This window comes from Chiloscyllium plagiosum, chromosome 23 (genome assembly GCF_004010195.1).
Source record: "Chiloscyllium plagiosum isolate BGI_BamShark_2017 chromosome 23, ASM401019v2, whole genome shotgun sequence".
Lineage (NCBI taxonomy): Eukaryota > Metazoa > Chordata > Chondrichthyes > Orectolobiformes > Hemiscylliidae > Chiloscyllium > Chiloscyllium plagiosum.
The window spans coordinates 49,090,769-49,106,470 of record NC_057732.1 but is presented as its reverse complement, the minus strand read 5'-3'; positions in this window follow the sequence as shown (position 1 = coordinate 49,106,470).

Sequence of the window (15,702 nt, the reverse complement as noted above, 5' to 3'; positions counted from 1 at the left end):
TAGGAATTGAACCCGGGTCTCTGGTGCTGTGAGGCAGCAGTGCTAACCACCATGCCACCATGCCGCCCATAGTTAAGAACCCATCTATCTTTGTCTTAAATAGACTCAATGATTGGCCTCCACAGCTTTCTGTGGCAATAAGTTCCACAGATTCACCACCCTGTAGCTGAAGAAATTCCTCCTGATTTCAGTTCTAAGGGATCATCCTTTCATTCTGAGGTTGTGCCCTCCGGTCCTAGTCTCTCCTATTGGTGGAAACATCATCTCCACATCCATTCCATCCAGGCCTCTCAGTATTTTGTAAATTTCAATCAGATCCCCCTCTCATCTTTCTCGTTAAGCTTGTGAATTAACTCCCATGTACCTTTACTTTTTACAGGGGGCTGCCCTCATGTTGCAATGAGGACAAAGTGTCTTGTTCATCTGCATAACACGGCCTTCAAAAATTAATGGCCAGTTTCGTGCTATTCATTCCTGCTGGACAAAAGCAACCCAAGTCTGAAAGTCCATTCAGTTGGTTCTGATATAATGCAATAGTTCCATTCCCGTGTGGTCCCACATTATAAGAAAATTGTTTAATAGCAGCACCAATGGGGCTGGAATAATGCTATAACCAATACAGGTAAAGAAAGTTCACATCCTACAAATAATGGGTTAAATTCTTCAATTGTGTTATAGCCAATTCCCGTTGAAAAAACGCACACGATATAACAGAACCAACAGTAAATCTGAGTGCACCCAGACATGAGTACATCCGTGTGTGTGTGTATACTTACACAAATGAATGTTATTGCATATGTGTCTGTGTGCGTGCATGTATGTGTAAGATGATAATTTTACTGAGAATTTAGATAACTACACAATGATAACTACAACAATGAATGTACAATAAAGAGTTTAAACAGATCAGAGCATGATGCAAAGTAAATATTGGACCCAAATAAACGAGATGAACAATCATTTGTCCAGAGGAAGAGAATAACAGCAAATCCTTCATTCCTGAAGCCCTGTCTATTTGTGATGGAAGATTTCAGGAGGAAATGTTTCATAAAAAAGGATGTAGACTGAGAAATGTATTAATTGTGCATAATGAGTCCAACTAAAATTACAAATGCTGATTATGTGCCATTAAAGCATTTCTAAGTCATGCATGTGTAGGGACATATTTATTATATTGATTTAGTACTTGTGTTTGGCTCATTCCAAGGGACAATTCCCTGCTGCACTGAAGGCTTCTGGCAATTAGATTTGTTTTTAGCCTAAATATGTAGCTACGCATCTGTACAGAGCTCTTTATAATCTAGCACTTCCTTTTTAAAAAATCTTTAAAAATATCAGTTTTCCAATGTACTGAGAGCAAGTTAAACATTTTCTTTACCCAATACAAGCTAAGGTACATTTTTTTATATAATCCACTGGGTGCCAGTGGATTGGCCAGCACTTATTGCCCATCATTGTTTGCTCAGAGAGCAGTTAAGAGTCAAAAATGTTGCTGTGGATCTGGAGTCACGTGTAGGCCAGACTAGGTAAGGACAACAGTTTCCTTTCCTAAAGGGGATTAATGAACTAAATGGGGCTTTTTTTCACATCCGTCTGCTATGGCTTCATGATCCTCATTAGACTCTTAATCCAGATATTTATTAAATTGAAATTCCACCATCTGCCATGGGGGGATTCAAACCCAAGTCTCCAGAACATGAATACGAACACAAGAATGCAGGAATTGGATTGGACCATTCAGCTTCTCAATACTATCCTCCCATTCGTTGAAATCATGGTCCCACTCCATGTGGCTGCTTCTGTCCCATATCCCTTAATATCTTTTTTTAACAAAAGATTTATCTATCTCAAATTACCATGGTCTCTGAATTAATAATCAAGTGACAATACTGCACACCTATCCCCTCCTCAGTAAACATATAAATCATTTCCCACAAATCATTCTGAAATACATTGAAAACTACCTCTTCAACCTCCAAGTATTTACAGCAATTGTTTAGGGAAGATCACGCATAATTAAACTGTTGATGTGCTAACAGTCAATCTGATTCACAAAAGAGGATAATTTTTTTTCACTATTCGATTCTGGGATGTGATCCTTCTTTAATCGCCTATCCCTAACTGCCCTTGAGAATCATGATTTGGAGAAGCCAGTGTTGGACGGAAGTGGACAAAGTTAAAAATCACACAACACCAGGTTATAGTCCAACAGGTTTATATGGAGGCACCACTTCAAAATCTAGTGATTCCAAATACTGTAGACCTGTTGGACTATAACCTGGCATTGTGTGATTTTTAACTTTGCTCTTGAGAAGGTGAATTGCTGCAGTCTGTCTGATGTAGGTATACCTACAGTGCTTCTGGAAAGGGTATTCAAGGATTTTGAGCCTGCAACACTGAAGGAACAGCAAGAAAGTTCCAAATCAGGGTAGTGTATGACTTGGAGGGGAATTGGCGGATTATAGAGTCATAGCTATGCAGCATGGAAACAGACCTTTCAGTTCAACCAGTCCAGACCGACCATGTTCCCAAACTAAACTAGTGCCACTTGCACTTGGCCATCCAAACCTTTTCTATTAATGTGCTTATCCAAATACCTTCTAAACATTGTAGCTGTGCCTGCATCTACCAATCCTCTGGCAGCTCATTCCACACACGAACCATTCTCTGGTTTAAAAAAAGGTTGCCCATCATGTCTGTCGTAGCATAAAAATATGCCCCCTACTTTTTAACTTCCCCACCATAAGGAAAAGACATTTGTCAGTCACCTTATCTATGTCCCTCATGATGTTATTAAACATCAATAAAGTCACCCTTTCGACCTCCTACACTGCAATGAAAAATGTCTCAGCCTTTCCAGTCTATTTTTATATCTCTAACCCTTCATTCCTAGCAATGTGCTGGTAAATCTTTTCTCTCCACTTTAATAATATCCTTTCTATAACAGGTTGACCAGAACTGCACACAGTATTCCAGAACAGTTGTGGTGCTCTGACAAAGTTATTCCCAAGTTTGACCACTCCAAGGGTCCAGACATGTCAATCAGCGTGCCAAACCTATGCCATGGCATTCATTTTTAAGTTCTCCAACCACTATTGTGTACAGACCTCAGAGTACTGCACATGGCTGGAGAAATTCGAGAGAACATAGTTCTCTGATATATCTGCTGCCCTTGTCCTTCCAATTGGTAGAGGTGTAGTGTTGGAAGGTGCTATCGAAGGAGCCTTAGTTAGTTATTACAGAGGATCTCATAGATGGTACACACTGCTGCGAGTGTCGGTTTATAGTTGAAAGAGTAAAAAATGATGAAATTGCTGGATGTCGTGTGACTCAAGAAATGCTCTTTGTCTTGGATAGTGTGACTTAAGCTTTTAAATTATCATCGAGCCTGCACTAATCCAAATAATTTGAGGATACAGCAGTACAGTCCTTGTACCTTACTCATGGTGGTTAAAGTTTAACAAATTGACCAGGACACCATATAACCCTCTCATTGCTAATAGCAGCATGGGATGTTTTCTGTTATCAAGAACGTTGATTGAAAGTATAATTTGAAGAAATGACCCGTCTGGATATTACACAGGCTACACAGGAATGGGCCCTATTCTGGCTATCGAGTTGAAAACTTGTACTCAGAACAAACCATGCATCTTGCCCTATTCCAGTTACATTCACAAAAGAAGTTACTAATCAAACACTGAAAATACAATGTTTAAAACTTATGGAAGCAGCAAAGATGGCAGAATGGTTACCCTGGTGACAGATGTGAGCAATTGGAAAGCCAGATCTCTGCCAAACACTGTTGTGAAAGAACAAGAAATGAGATTGGACACAGCTCAGAAGGGTATTGAGGATAGTAAGACATACTTTAATCAGAGTAGCTCCAGCATACTGTGCATGTTGTACAGGCATTCATCCAGTAATGTGGAAAATTGCCCAGGTATGTCCTGTTCATAAAAAGCAGGACAAAGCCAACCCAGTCAATTACTGCCACATCAGAAACTATTCTCTGTCATCAGCAAAGTCATGGGAGGGATTGTTGGCAGAGTAACCTGCACACTGACATTCAGTTTGAGAATCCCCCCAAGGGAATTGAGCTCCTAATCTCATTACAGCCTTACCCTGGAAATGGGCAAGACAGCTGAATTTCAGAGGTGAGGTGAGAGTGTTTGCCCTTGATATCAAGTGCAGGAACTAGAAATCCGGTAGAAGTGAAATCATTGGGAATCAAGGGGAAAACTCTCTGCTGATTTGAGTGATGTTGAATACATAGAAAGGTTGTTGTTGTGGTTGAAAACCAATCATCCCAATCCTGAGGCATCACAATATGACTTCCTCAGATTGCAATCTACAGCTGCCTCATCAGGGACCTTTCCTCCATCATAAGGTCAGAGGTGAGGATGTTCACTCATACTTTTGCAATGTTCAGTAACATGTGTAACTCATTGAATCTGTCTGTATGCATAAAGACCTAGGTAATATTCAGGCTATTAAGTGGCAGATTTATTCCACAGCAGTGTCAGGAAATTACAGTCCCCAGCAACAGAGATTCTAAACGCCACGCTTTGATATTTAATGGCATTAGTGTCACGGAACCTGTCACAATCAGCATCTTGGGGACAATTATTAATCAGAAACTGAACTAGACTGTCCATATCAATACAGTGTCTATAAAAGGTCAGAGGCTGATCACACCATCATCTGCAAGTTCGTCTCCAAGCCAGTCACCATCCACATTGGAAATATATTGCTGTTCTCTCACTGTCACAGGGTCAAAATCCTGGAATTCACTTTCCACTGGCATTATGGGTCAACCTACAGCACATGCACCGCAGCAGTTCAAGAAATCAGCTCACCATCACTTTCTCACGGGCAACTAGAGATGACATTCCTGATGAAGGGTTTATGCCCGAAAAGGTGACTCTTCTACACCTTGGATGCTGCCTGACCAGCTGTGCTTTTCCACTGCCACACCTTTTGACTCTGATCTCCAGCATCTTCAGTTCTCACTTTCTCCTACACTCAGAGAGTGGTGAGCCTGTGAAATTCTCGACAACAGAAAGCTGTGGTGGCCAAAATTTTGAATGTTTTCAACAAAGAATTAGATGTAGTTCTTAGCTCAAAGGGAATCAAAGTGTGCGAGGAAATAAGCGAAAAGAGGATGCTGTGTCAGATGATGAGCCATGATCATACCGACTGGCGCTGTAAGCCCACAGATCTAAATGGCCTACTGCTTTCCTATTTTCTATGTTTCTGTAAGTTCAGGGTTTCAGTTAACTCCTTCCTTCCCGGCATAAAGGTTAATTCTTTCACATTCTACACCCCCACCTTCTCAAAGACAATTAGGTATGGGTGGCACGGTGGCTCAGTGATTATCACTGCTGCCTCACAGCCCCTGTCCTGCTTGTTTTGAAAATGGAACAGAAAAACCTAGGATGTTCATGAGGGGCATGGATAGGGTAAGTAGACAAGTCGATGTGGGGGAGTCCAGAACAAGAGGGCATACGTTTAGGGTGAGAGGGGAAAAATTTAAAAGGGACCTAAGGGGCAATTTATTTCATGCAGAGGGTGGTGGTGTGTATGGAATGAGCTGCCAGAGAAAGTGGTAGAGGCTGGGACAAACTTATAGCATTTAAAAGGCATCTGGATGGGTATATTCAGAGGGGTATGGGCCAATTGCTGGCAAATGGGGCTAGAGTAATTTAGGTTATCTGATCGGCATGGACGAGTCGTACAGAAGGGTCTGTTTCCATGCTCTATATCTCTATGACTCTATGACCACTCAGCAGACCACACACCATCTGTGGAAAAGCTACAATCTAACCTTTGACTCTTCCTGAAGACCAGGTTTGCTTTGCTGTCAGTGTTTGCCAGCATCAACAATTTGATCTTTTAGAAGCTTGAGGGGTGATCTGACCAAAGTCTTCAAGATATGAACAGGGAAAGACAGAGCAAATAAAGATAAACAGTTCTCTCTCTGGTTGGGGATTCTAGAACCAGGGGTGTTGTCTGAGAATTAGGGCCAGACTATTCAGGAGAGATGTTGGGAAGCACTTTTACACACGAAGGATTAGATTAGATTAGATTACTTACAGTGTGGAAACAGGCCCTTCGGCCCAACAAGTCCGAAACCGGAGCAAACCCACGCAGACACGGGGAGAACGTGCAAACTCCACACAGTCAGTCACCTGAGGCGGGAATTGAACCCGGGTCTCTGGTGCTGTGAGGCAGCAGTGCTAACCACTGTGCCACCGTGCCGCCCACAGGGTGGGAGAAGTTTGGAACTCTTTTCCAATAATAGCAGTTGATGCCAGATCAGCTGTTAGTCTTAAACCTGAGATATATATATTTTTCTGAAACAAAGGTATTGGGCCATAGGTAGGCATATAGAGTTAGGCCACAGGTCAACCATGATCTCATTGAATGATGGAACTAACGTGAGGGGGTGAATGGCCTCCTCCTGATCCTATGTTGATGGGAATAGCATACATGTAGAACACAAAGATAGCTGCCTTCTATTCTTTCCCTATGTTGTGTGCCATATGTCGGCTTCCAACACCAGATTTCTTTGCAACCATTGGTTTCATATAATTTCTTGCAATTTATGAGCAGTGCTGTATTGAAAGTCCATCTCCGACTAGAATTTGACTGAGGCTGCTAGTGTTCATTTCACTTTGGCCTCGAAGGCTGTACAATTGTGTTCACCTCACCACTCTGAGCTTCATGTGAAGACTGGTCAGATTTGAAAAGAGAGTACACAACAATTGATAAAAAGAATTCCTCTTTTAAACCATGCTCATCATATTTTGCATCTCGGGACATGTGACTGGCTCATTCCTATGGTTTGGACTCAGCTTTGGTTAACTCAGTGTCTCTGTTATGAGCTGGAGAACAGCCTGTTAATGAGGCAGGCATAAGGAAGCAATTACAGTATCAGGAGGTTTCAAGGGGAATTAAGAAACATTATTTGCCCAGGCTGGTGGCTATCTGGAAACCACTGCCTTAAAAAAAGGTATTTGAGATGGGGGACCTTCAACACGTTTAGGAATTATTGAGATGAATAATTTAATTGCAACAGCATACAAAACTACGGGCCAAGAGCAGGAAAATGTGATTAGATTAGATAGGCAAGGACACAATGAGCTGCAGGAACTTTAACACTACTGTAAAAACATTCAGCGTTTAGGCTAAGGTCAAGTTAACGATGAATGAAAGATGGGAAGCTGATCAAACAAACATAGACTAGCTTAGCAATGATTGTGTCTTCGGGAGAAGAAGAATTGTCTTTGGAAAATGCATGGATTGGAATGAAGGCCAGGTGGATCTCATCACGTATGAGATCCCTGATTGGGGTTGTTAACCTGGGCCAATCAGGGAGCCCTGGCCAACAGATATATACAAGAGGTTCAGAGAGTTTCCTCTGTCCAGGGACTGACTCTGAGCTGGCGGGTCAAGGCCTGTGCACTGTGTACATGTAAATAAAGGATGACTTGATGACAGGATACCCACCTCTGTGCAATTGTATCAGAAAAGAATAATCATTTTTAAAAAGCGTTCATCAAGGTCTCTTGATAATATGAACCAACCAACTTTTCATTCAGAAACATTGCTTTCAATCTCTTATTTGGCGCCATACCTTAATACAATGACTGTTATTTAAAATTGCATGGAAAGAACTAACTTTTCTCATCCACTCCCACTCTCCAGCCCTATCTCCCTAGCCCTCGAAATTAATCATTTTCCAATATATATCCAGCTGTCTTTTGAAATCTCCCATGCAATCCACCCGCATCAGTCTCTCAGCCAGTGTATACTAAATCCGAACAACTCTGAGTAAGGCAGCTTCTCCTCATCTTACTCCTAGCTCTCTTGCTGACAATTTTGAAAGTTGACCCCTGTTACTGACATCCTGACTAATGGAAAGAGAGTTTCCTCCTTTACCTTGTCAAAATTGCTCATAATTTTGAGTTCCTCGAAACGGTCACCTCTTAATCTTCTCTGCTACAATTAGAATAAGCCCAATCTCTCAAATCTTTCTTTGAATCTAAAATCCTTCATTCTAGTAAATCTCCTTTAAATTCCCTCCAGAGCTTTAACATTCTTATGCACTGTATGAAACTAACCAACTTTGTATTGATACAAACTATGTAGTATAGCTGACCAAAGGGTCCAATTATCCAAGCCACAACTTTTTTCCTCTGCACTGTCTTACAGAATTAGAAAAGAAAGCCCCTAGTCTTTATGTGTGCATACAGTGAGCACCTCAACAATGACTGCTTTCCAGTGAATATCCCCCTCACCAACTCATTAATGTGCAACAGCAATTTTGAACAATTACAGAGACTTTGATTATTTATACAGATGGTGAGATTAAATGGGTTATCAGATTGCTTTATGCAGACTGCAGTTGAAGCTCAAACCTACAAAGCAGTCGTGGGCGGCACGGTGGCACAGTGGTTAGCACTGCTGCCTCACAGCGCCAGAGACCCGGGTTCAATTCCCGACTCAGGCGACTGACTGTGTGGAGTTTGCACATTCTCCCTGTGTCTGCATGGGTTTCCTCCGGGTGCTCCGGTTTCCTCCCACAGTCCAAAGATGTGCAGGTCAGGTGAATCGGCCATGCTAAATTGCCTGTAGTGTTAGGTAAAGGGGTAAATGTATGGGAATGGGTGGGTTACGCTTCGGCGGGTCGGTGTGGACTTGTTGGGCCGAAGGGCCTGTTTCCACACTGTAAGTAATCTAATCTAATCTACACAGCATTCTGTTCCTCTGAGCTCAACTGTGCTGAGAAGTTCATGGTGTATTATATTCAATTGAAGATGGCTGTTCAACCACTAAAACAGTTTGCCATCTGTGGAGCTGCTGACTAAAGATTTCTGTTAAGAAAACAAGAAGTAAAAGTGGGAGTATGCCTTTCGGACATGCAAGCATCGCAGCCGGGTCTGCAGGACCTCCCAGTCACCGCCCATTTTAATTCGCCATCCCACTCCCTTTCCGACATGACCATCGTTAGTCTCCGCCATCGCCACAGTGAATCAGACCCCAAATTGGAGGCACAACACTTCACCTTGGGTAGCCTCCAGGCCGGAGGACTCAACATTGAGTTCTCCAGTTTCAAATAAACTCCTTTCCCATCCCCTGACTCCTTCCCACCCCTCCCCCTCCCTTCCATTCCTCTCATTGACTCTTCCTTCCAGCCAAGATTAGAGTGGTGCTGGAAAAGTACAGCAGGTCAGGCAGCATCCGAGGAGCAGGAAAATCAATGTTTCGGGCAGGAGCCCTTCATCAAGAAATCCTGATGAAGGACTCCTGCCTGAAACATTAATTTTCCTGCTCCTTGGATGCTGTGTGACCGGCTGTGCTTTTCCAGCACCACTTCAATCTTGACTCTGATCTCCAGCATCTGCAGTCCTCACTTTCGCCTTCCTTCCAGCCACCAAACAGGTTCATCCCTCCTGTTGACCAACCAGGTCTTCCTTCCACATCATCACCATGTCCCCGCTGCTCCCCTTGCACCTACCCCCCCATCCTGAAGAAGGGTTACACCCGAAACGTTGACTTCTCCACCTCCTGATGCTGCCTGACTCGCTGTGTTCTCCCAGCCTCCTGCCTGTCTACGTTGGATTCCAGCATCTGCAGCTTATTCAGTGAAACAGTTGAAGTTACCTTATTGAATGTGTTTAAGGCAAAGTTAGATATATTTTTGACCAGTAAAGGAATTAAATGTTATGGTGAGGGACGGGTAAGTGGAGCAGAGTCCATGAAAAGATCAGCCATGATCTTATTGACTGGCAGAGCAGGCTCGAGGGGGCAGATGTCTATTCTTGCTCCCTGATCTTATGTTCTGAGAAAAGAAATGAAGGTACACGAGGATAAACCAAACCATTTATTTATAATACAAATGTGCGTATTTTTAAACACACAGTAAAAGTATAATCACATTAATCTCAAAACACTCCTTCATAAATTGAAAATAAAACAAATAAGTTTTGTATACTACTCAAATCATACCTAAAGTACAGTACATAGAACACCACTCATTAAAAACTCACACCAGAGTCCCTCTACATACATGTCAGGAGGTTTAAGACACTGGTGATTTCAGATTTTAGACTGAAGCTATAGGTAGTTACTTCCTCGAACTCTTTTACACTGCGGCTTCAATCAGCTTTAAGCAAACTCTTTCAGGCTTTATCTTAATGCATCTGGTTGAAGACAAATACTAAACCTTCACCCTAATGTGACCTAATTCACAATATGGTCTTCCCTTCTCTGTAGCACTGATCCATCTAGCCATCCCATTACAAGGACTTCATAGGATTGCCCAAAACTCAAAGTAAAGCTGAAACTAAAAGTCTCCCTGTCTAAACTATGAGTGTTTCACCTATTCTTCAAAAGTAAAGTTCCAGAAGTTTCTAAAAAAACATTGAGGGAACATCAGTTAGCTTGCTGAGTCACAAAACAACTTGAGAGAAACAAAAATAAGCTATAAGCAGTGCAAACTAATATATTCTCTTCTGAAGCCAGACTTTAAAAGTGTTTTGAAAAGAAACCTCCATGGTTACAGAAGTGCTTACAAGTTAATTATTAACTCCAGCTGCACAGAAAAGCATAGGTTACTAACTCAAAAATATCAATCAAAGCCTACAATTATTGTTACTAAATGTAAATCACATTTATTATATAACATAAGGTGGAGTCAGAGATTCTGGACGAGAAAGGAGTCAGAGTATCAGAGACAGCTGGGAATGTGTAGTCTTTATTCATTCATAGAATGAGGGTGTCACCAGCCAGGCCAGCATTTATTGCCCATCCCTAATTGCCCAGATGTAAGTTAAAAGCCAACCACGTTGCTCTGGATACGGAGTCACATGTACATCAGACCAGGTAAGCATGGCATATCTCTTCTCTCAAGGACATTGGTGAACCAGGTGGGTTTTTCCCAACAATGGTTTCATAGTAATCATTAGACTCTTAATTCCAGATTTATTATTGAATTCAAATTCCCTGGCAGGATATGAACCTTGGGACATTATTTGGGTTTCTGGATTAACAGCCCAGTGATAATAGCATTAGGTCATGGCCTCCCTTTGAGGCTACCATCTGATCATCTATGACATTATTGCTGGTGGAGTTGGTTGCAGAGGCTGATTGGCCTATGGTTGCTCTTAATTCACATGTGCATGTCATAAATATAGTATACATTCTCCGATTTTCCTGTAAATTTAGTCGCCATCGTAGTTATAAGGCCACAGTCAGAGTGGTTTTTGTGAGTTGCTGTTCTAGTTAAAAACTTACTCCACTGCTCAGCTTTTCCTAATTTTCTAGGCTTTTCCGTCTATAGGCAGATCCTTTCTCCGATTACAATTCCACCTGTTCCAGATGAAATTGGCAAACTTTCAGATGAAATATTGTAGAGCAGAAGTTGATGAAAACCCATGTGTGTTCTTTCATTTCGTGTTTCACATAACGTGGGGCAGTGACGACAGGCAGTGAAAGGAAAGCTGCCACTGGTCTCAGGAGAAGGCAGTTCTCCACGGATAGAGTCAGGTCACAATGTAACACCGGTTGTTTCACCTTGGCTAAGTCAAGTTCTGATAAAGTCTTCAAAGAATGATCTCAGTTGCCAGAAGATCCCATAACAATCAGTTGTTTCACAGCCGATGGATCCGGTTCATTCAGGGTAATAGTGAGAATGACACTCTTCTGACCAAATGAAATGAGAATAGTTTGAAATGTGTCAGCCATCTGTGATTCGTCAGTTGCTGGGAGAACTGTCAACTTTATGACTTGAACAGATGCTAATGGGCTTTTTAAGAAGATGCAAATAAAACTTTTTGGCAGGTTTTGTTTTTTCCAATTTTGTCATGGGAATCTTTGCTTATTTAGCTTTTTCTTCTGGTCTGCATCCTTCATCATAAGACTAGGCTGAGGTCTGTTTTGATTGTTAAAAATTGTTAATAAGAACCTGCACAACATTCAACATCTTCAATGACTTCAATGCAACATGTAACATCTGTTTGAGATAACATCATCTATTTCAAAGTCTGGCAGCATCTGTGGAGTAAAATCAGAGTTAATGTTTTGGGTCCAGTGACTCTTCTTCAGAACATGTAACACTAACTCTGATTTCTTTCCACAGACATTGCCAGACCTGTTGAGTTTTTCCAGCAATCTGTTTTGTTTTTTGATTTTCAGCATCTGCAGTACTTTCATTTTTTTAAAAAAACACTTTAATGTCATTAATTGGAACACCATCCGAAACATGCCAAATTCATTGTCTCTTAGCAACTTTATCACTCATTGTATCAACAACATAAAATGTTAATGATTGAAGTTAAATATACTTTTATAACATTTAATATGATTAGATTCCCTACAGTGTGGAAACAGGCCCTTTAGCCCAACAAGTCCACATCGACCCTCCGAAGAGTAACCCACCCAGACCCATTTCCCTAATGCACCTAACACTATGGGCAATTTAGCACAGCCAATTCACCTGGCCTGCAAATATTTGGACTGTGGGAGGAAACTGGAGCACCTGGAGGAAACCCACGCAGACACAGGGAGAATATGCAAACTCCACACAGACAGTTGCCTGAGGCTGGAATCGAACCTGGGGCTGTGAGGCAGCAGTGCTCACCATTGAGCCACCGTGCCACCCCAACATGTTTATGTCGAACTGATCCATCCAATGTAGAAAGATATGTGACATAGTGGGGACTTTATTTTAATATGTCTGTAACTCATACATTTTATCAAGTGATACTGGGAACGTTAGAAAAGGTAAGGTCACTATAGTCCTACCAGACCCACAGGGCTGCTCTCTCATTAGAAAGATAACTGGTTGTGTTTTAACCTGTGCGTCAGTATCGACATTTGGGTCATTAATTTTAAGAATTGTTATACATTCTGCAAGGTTTTATTAGAAATTACTGTTGGTCATGTCATTATAAAATACTCTACATGGGAATCAAATCCCCCTGTTTTTTATTTTAACAGAGATGTTAACTTGCATAATTTAAACAGAGAGACTGTGTTATTTCTTACAAAATGACATTGAAGACAGGAACTTTAGGCTGTAATCTCAACGTGGTTAAACCAAAAATATTGAATTGAACAAATCCATTGAGTAGGAAACCACTAATTGCCAGTCAAGTAAATTCATTCCTTCCACAGTGAGGAAGAACATATCAAGGGGGTTTCTTTATCCTGAGCCTGTCAATTCAGGTGACTGATCACCGCCAAAACATTCATCTTTCCTTCTCTCAAAGGTGCCTCTCTATCTATGACTTTCCAATATTTTCTCAGTTTAGTTCCTACATATGCACTGATTGATGGTGGAGCTCAGCACATATATTTGCAAAATCTATGACATGCTTGCAATTCATTTTATAGGTCAGGAGGGTCTTAACAAATTTGAGATGTTCCTAATGTGCAAACTCCTTTTTCTCTTAGCATACCGAATGTAGAGTGACACTGTATGTAAGATCAAACAACACTAACCATGCAATTCCTAAAATAATAGTGTTCAATATTTGATTCATGAATAAATCAAACCTGTGTGATTCCTAAGTGGAACCTGAGGAATATTTAACTCGTCTATGCATACACTCCCATTCTTCACTAGAGGGCAGTAAAACCCACCTTTCCCATGAAGGTAATGTACCTTTGGGTTATTTGAATAGAGTCAAACTCTTATATTTGTATGTTTACTTGATATGCTACTGTACCAATCCGGACTGCATTTGTGACTATATACATTTACAAAGATTTTTTAATGAATAAAGCGTATTTTTAAAATAAAGGATGTTGCTATTGTAAATTAACCTGCTTCTGTCTCTCTCACCTTCCTGCTTGTCTTGAGATGAAACAGTTATTTCACAGACAGCATACCACATCAGAAAATATTAGCAAAAGAACACATCTGGAATATACTATATATTTAGAGATCTGATACCAACATTTATTAAAATAATGTGAAACCTGTGACATGTATAGAAATGAAAAATTCGTATTTTTCAGGAGCACAATAAGAAAATCTAGAATAAAGGCTTTGGAGTAATTGAACAAGCTACAAACGACAGAAAGTGAGAAGTATTGAATGTCATAAAAACATCAGTTGAGGAAATTAAAAATCTAGATTGCCATTAATAAATAGAAGGATCACATTAACTCCAGCAGCCAAGTCTGTTGAGTGCAGTATGTCCCTTTAAGTGATATATTAGAAAGAAATGTGAAGTAAACAAGAAATTGTGGAATTATTAGATTCCCTACAGTACAGAAGCAGGCACTTTGGCCCAACAAGTCCACACCAACCCTCCGAAGAGTATCCCATCCAGACCTATTCCCTCTATTTACCCCTGATTAATGCCCCTATCACTATGGGCAATTTAGCATGTCCAATTCTCCTGTCCTGCACATCTTTAGACTGTGGGAGGAAACCCACGCAGAACTGGGGAGTATGTGCAAACTCCACATAGACAGTCGCCCGAGGTGGGAATCGAACCCGGGTCCCTGGCGCTGTGAGGCCACCATGCCTCCCTTATGCTATAAATTCACAATTAGCTCTGTAAGAAGCATGTCTTTTTCTGTGTTCTGAGGAAGGGCCACTAGACCCGAAACATTAACTCTGATTTCTCTCCACAGATGCTGCCGCTGCTGAGCTTTTCCAGCAAGTTCTGTTTCTGTGCCTTCTTATTCTGCGTTTTTTTTTTAAAACATACCATGGACTGAAATGAGGAAGGGTTGTTTTAAAGCCTGGATTTGAAAGGGCATCTTGAAAAGCAAGTATTCTGACACCCATTGCAAGCATTATGTAGACAGTTGTTTGAACAAGCAGCACTCTTAGTCTGAGTTGCAGGCAAAGTGGAGTCAAGAGGTTGTGGATAGTCGGTTGGCAACAAAGCATTGGTCTATTGACTAGTGACTAGTCATGAGTGACAAATGTCCCCTTGAAGCATGATGAGTCAGGAATCTGTAACAGGATAGAGGTACTCATCAAAGACCATGGGGTTGGATTTAACTCCCTTACAAAACACATTTAATTATGAAGGGGATTTGGAGGTTCTTGGTAATTATAGGCAGTTGGTGGGTGAAACTATTATACCTCTGAGGAAGACAGACCTCAAAAAGAGAGGGCTGAGGGGTGAGCTTGTAGAGGACTTTAAAATTAAAAATATTTTAATCAAGAGGATTCACAAGAATGTTTCCATTTGTGGAGAAGAGTGAAACTAGAGCCTATCAGTGTAACTAGTCAGCAAGCAATACAACAGGGAATTCACAAGAAGAGTCTTTACGCAGGAAGTGGTGAGAATGTGGAGCAGGGGGTCCTCTTGTGGCGCAGTGGTAAAGTCCCTACCCCTGGAATGGGAAATATTATCAGAGTGGTGCTGGAAAAGCACAGCAGGTCACGCAGCATCCGAGGAGCAGGAAAATCGACTTTCCTGCTCCTCGGATGCTGCCTGACCTGCTGTGCTTTTCCAGCACCACTCTAATTAGATTAGATTAGATTACTTACAGCGTGGAAACAGGCCCTTCGGCCCAACAAGTCCACACCGCCCCGCCGAAGCGCAACCCACCTATACCCCTACATTTACCCCTTACCCAACACTACGGGCAATTTAGCATGGCCAATTCACCTGACCTGCACATCTTTGTGACTGTGGGAGGAAACCGGAGCACCCGGAGGAAACCCACGCA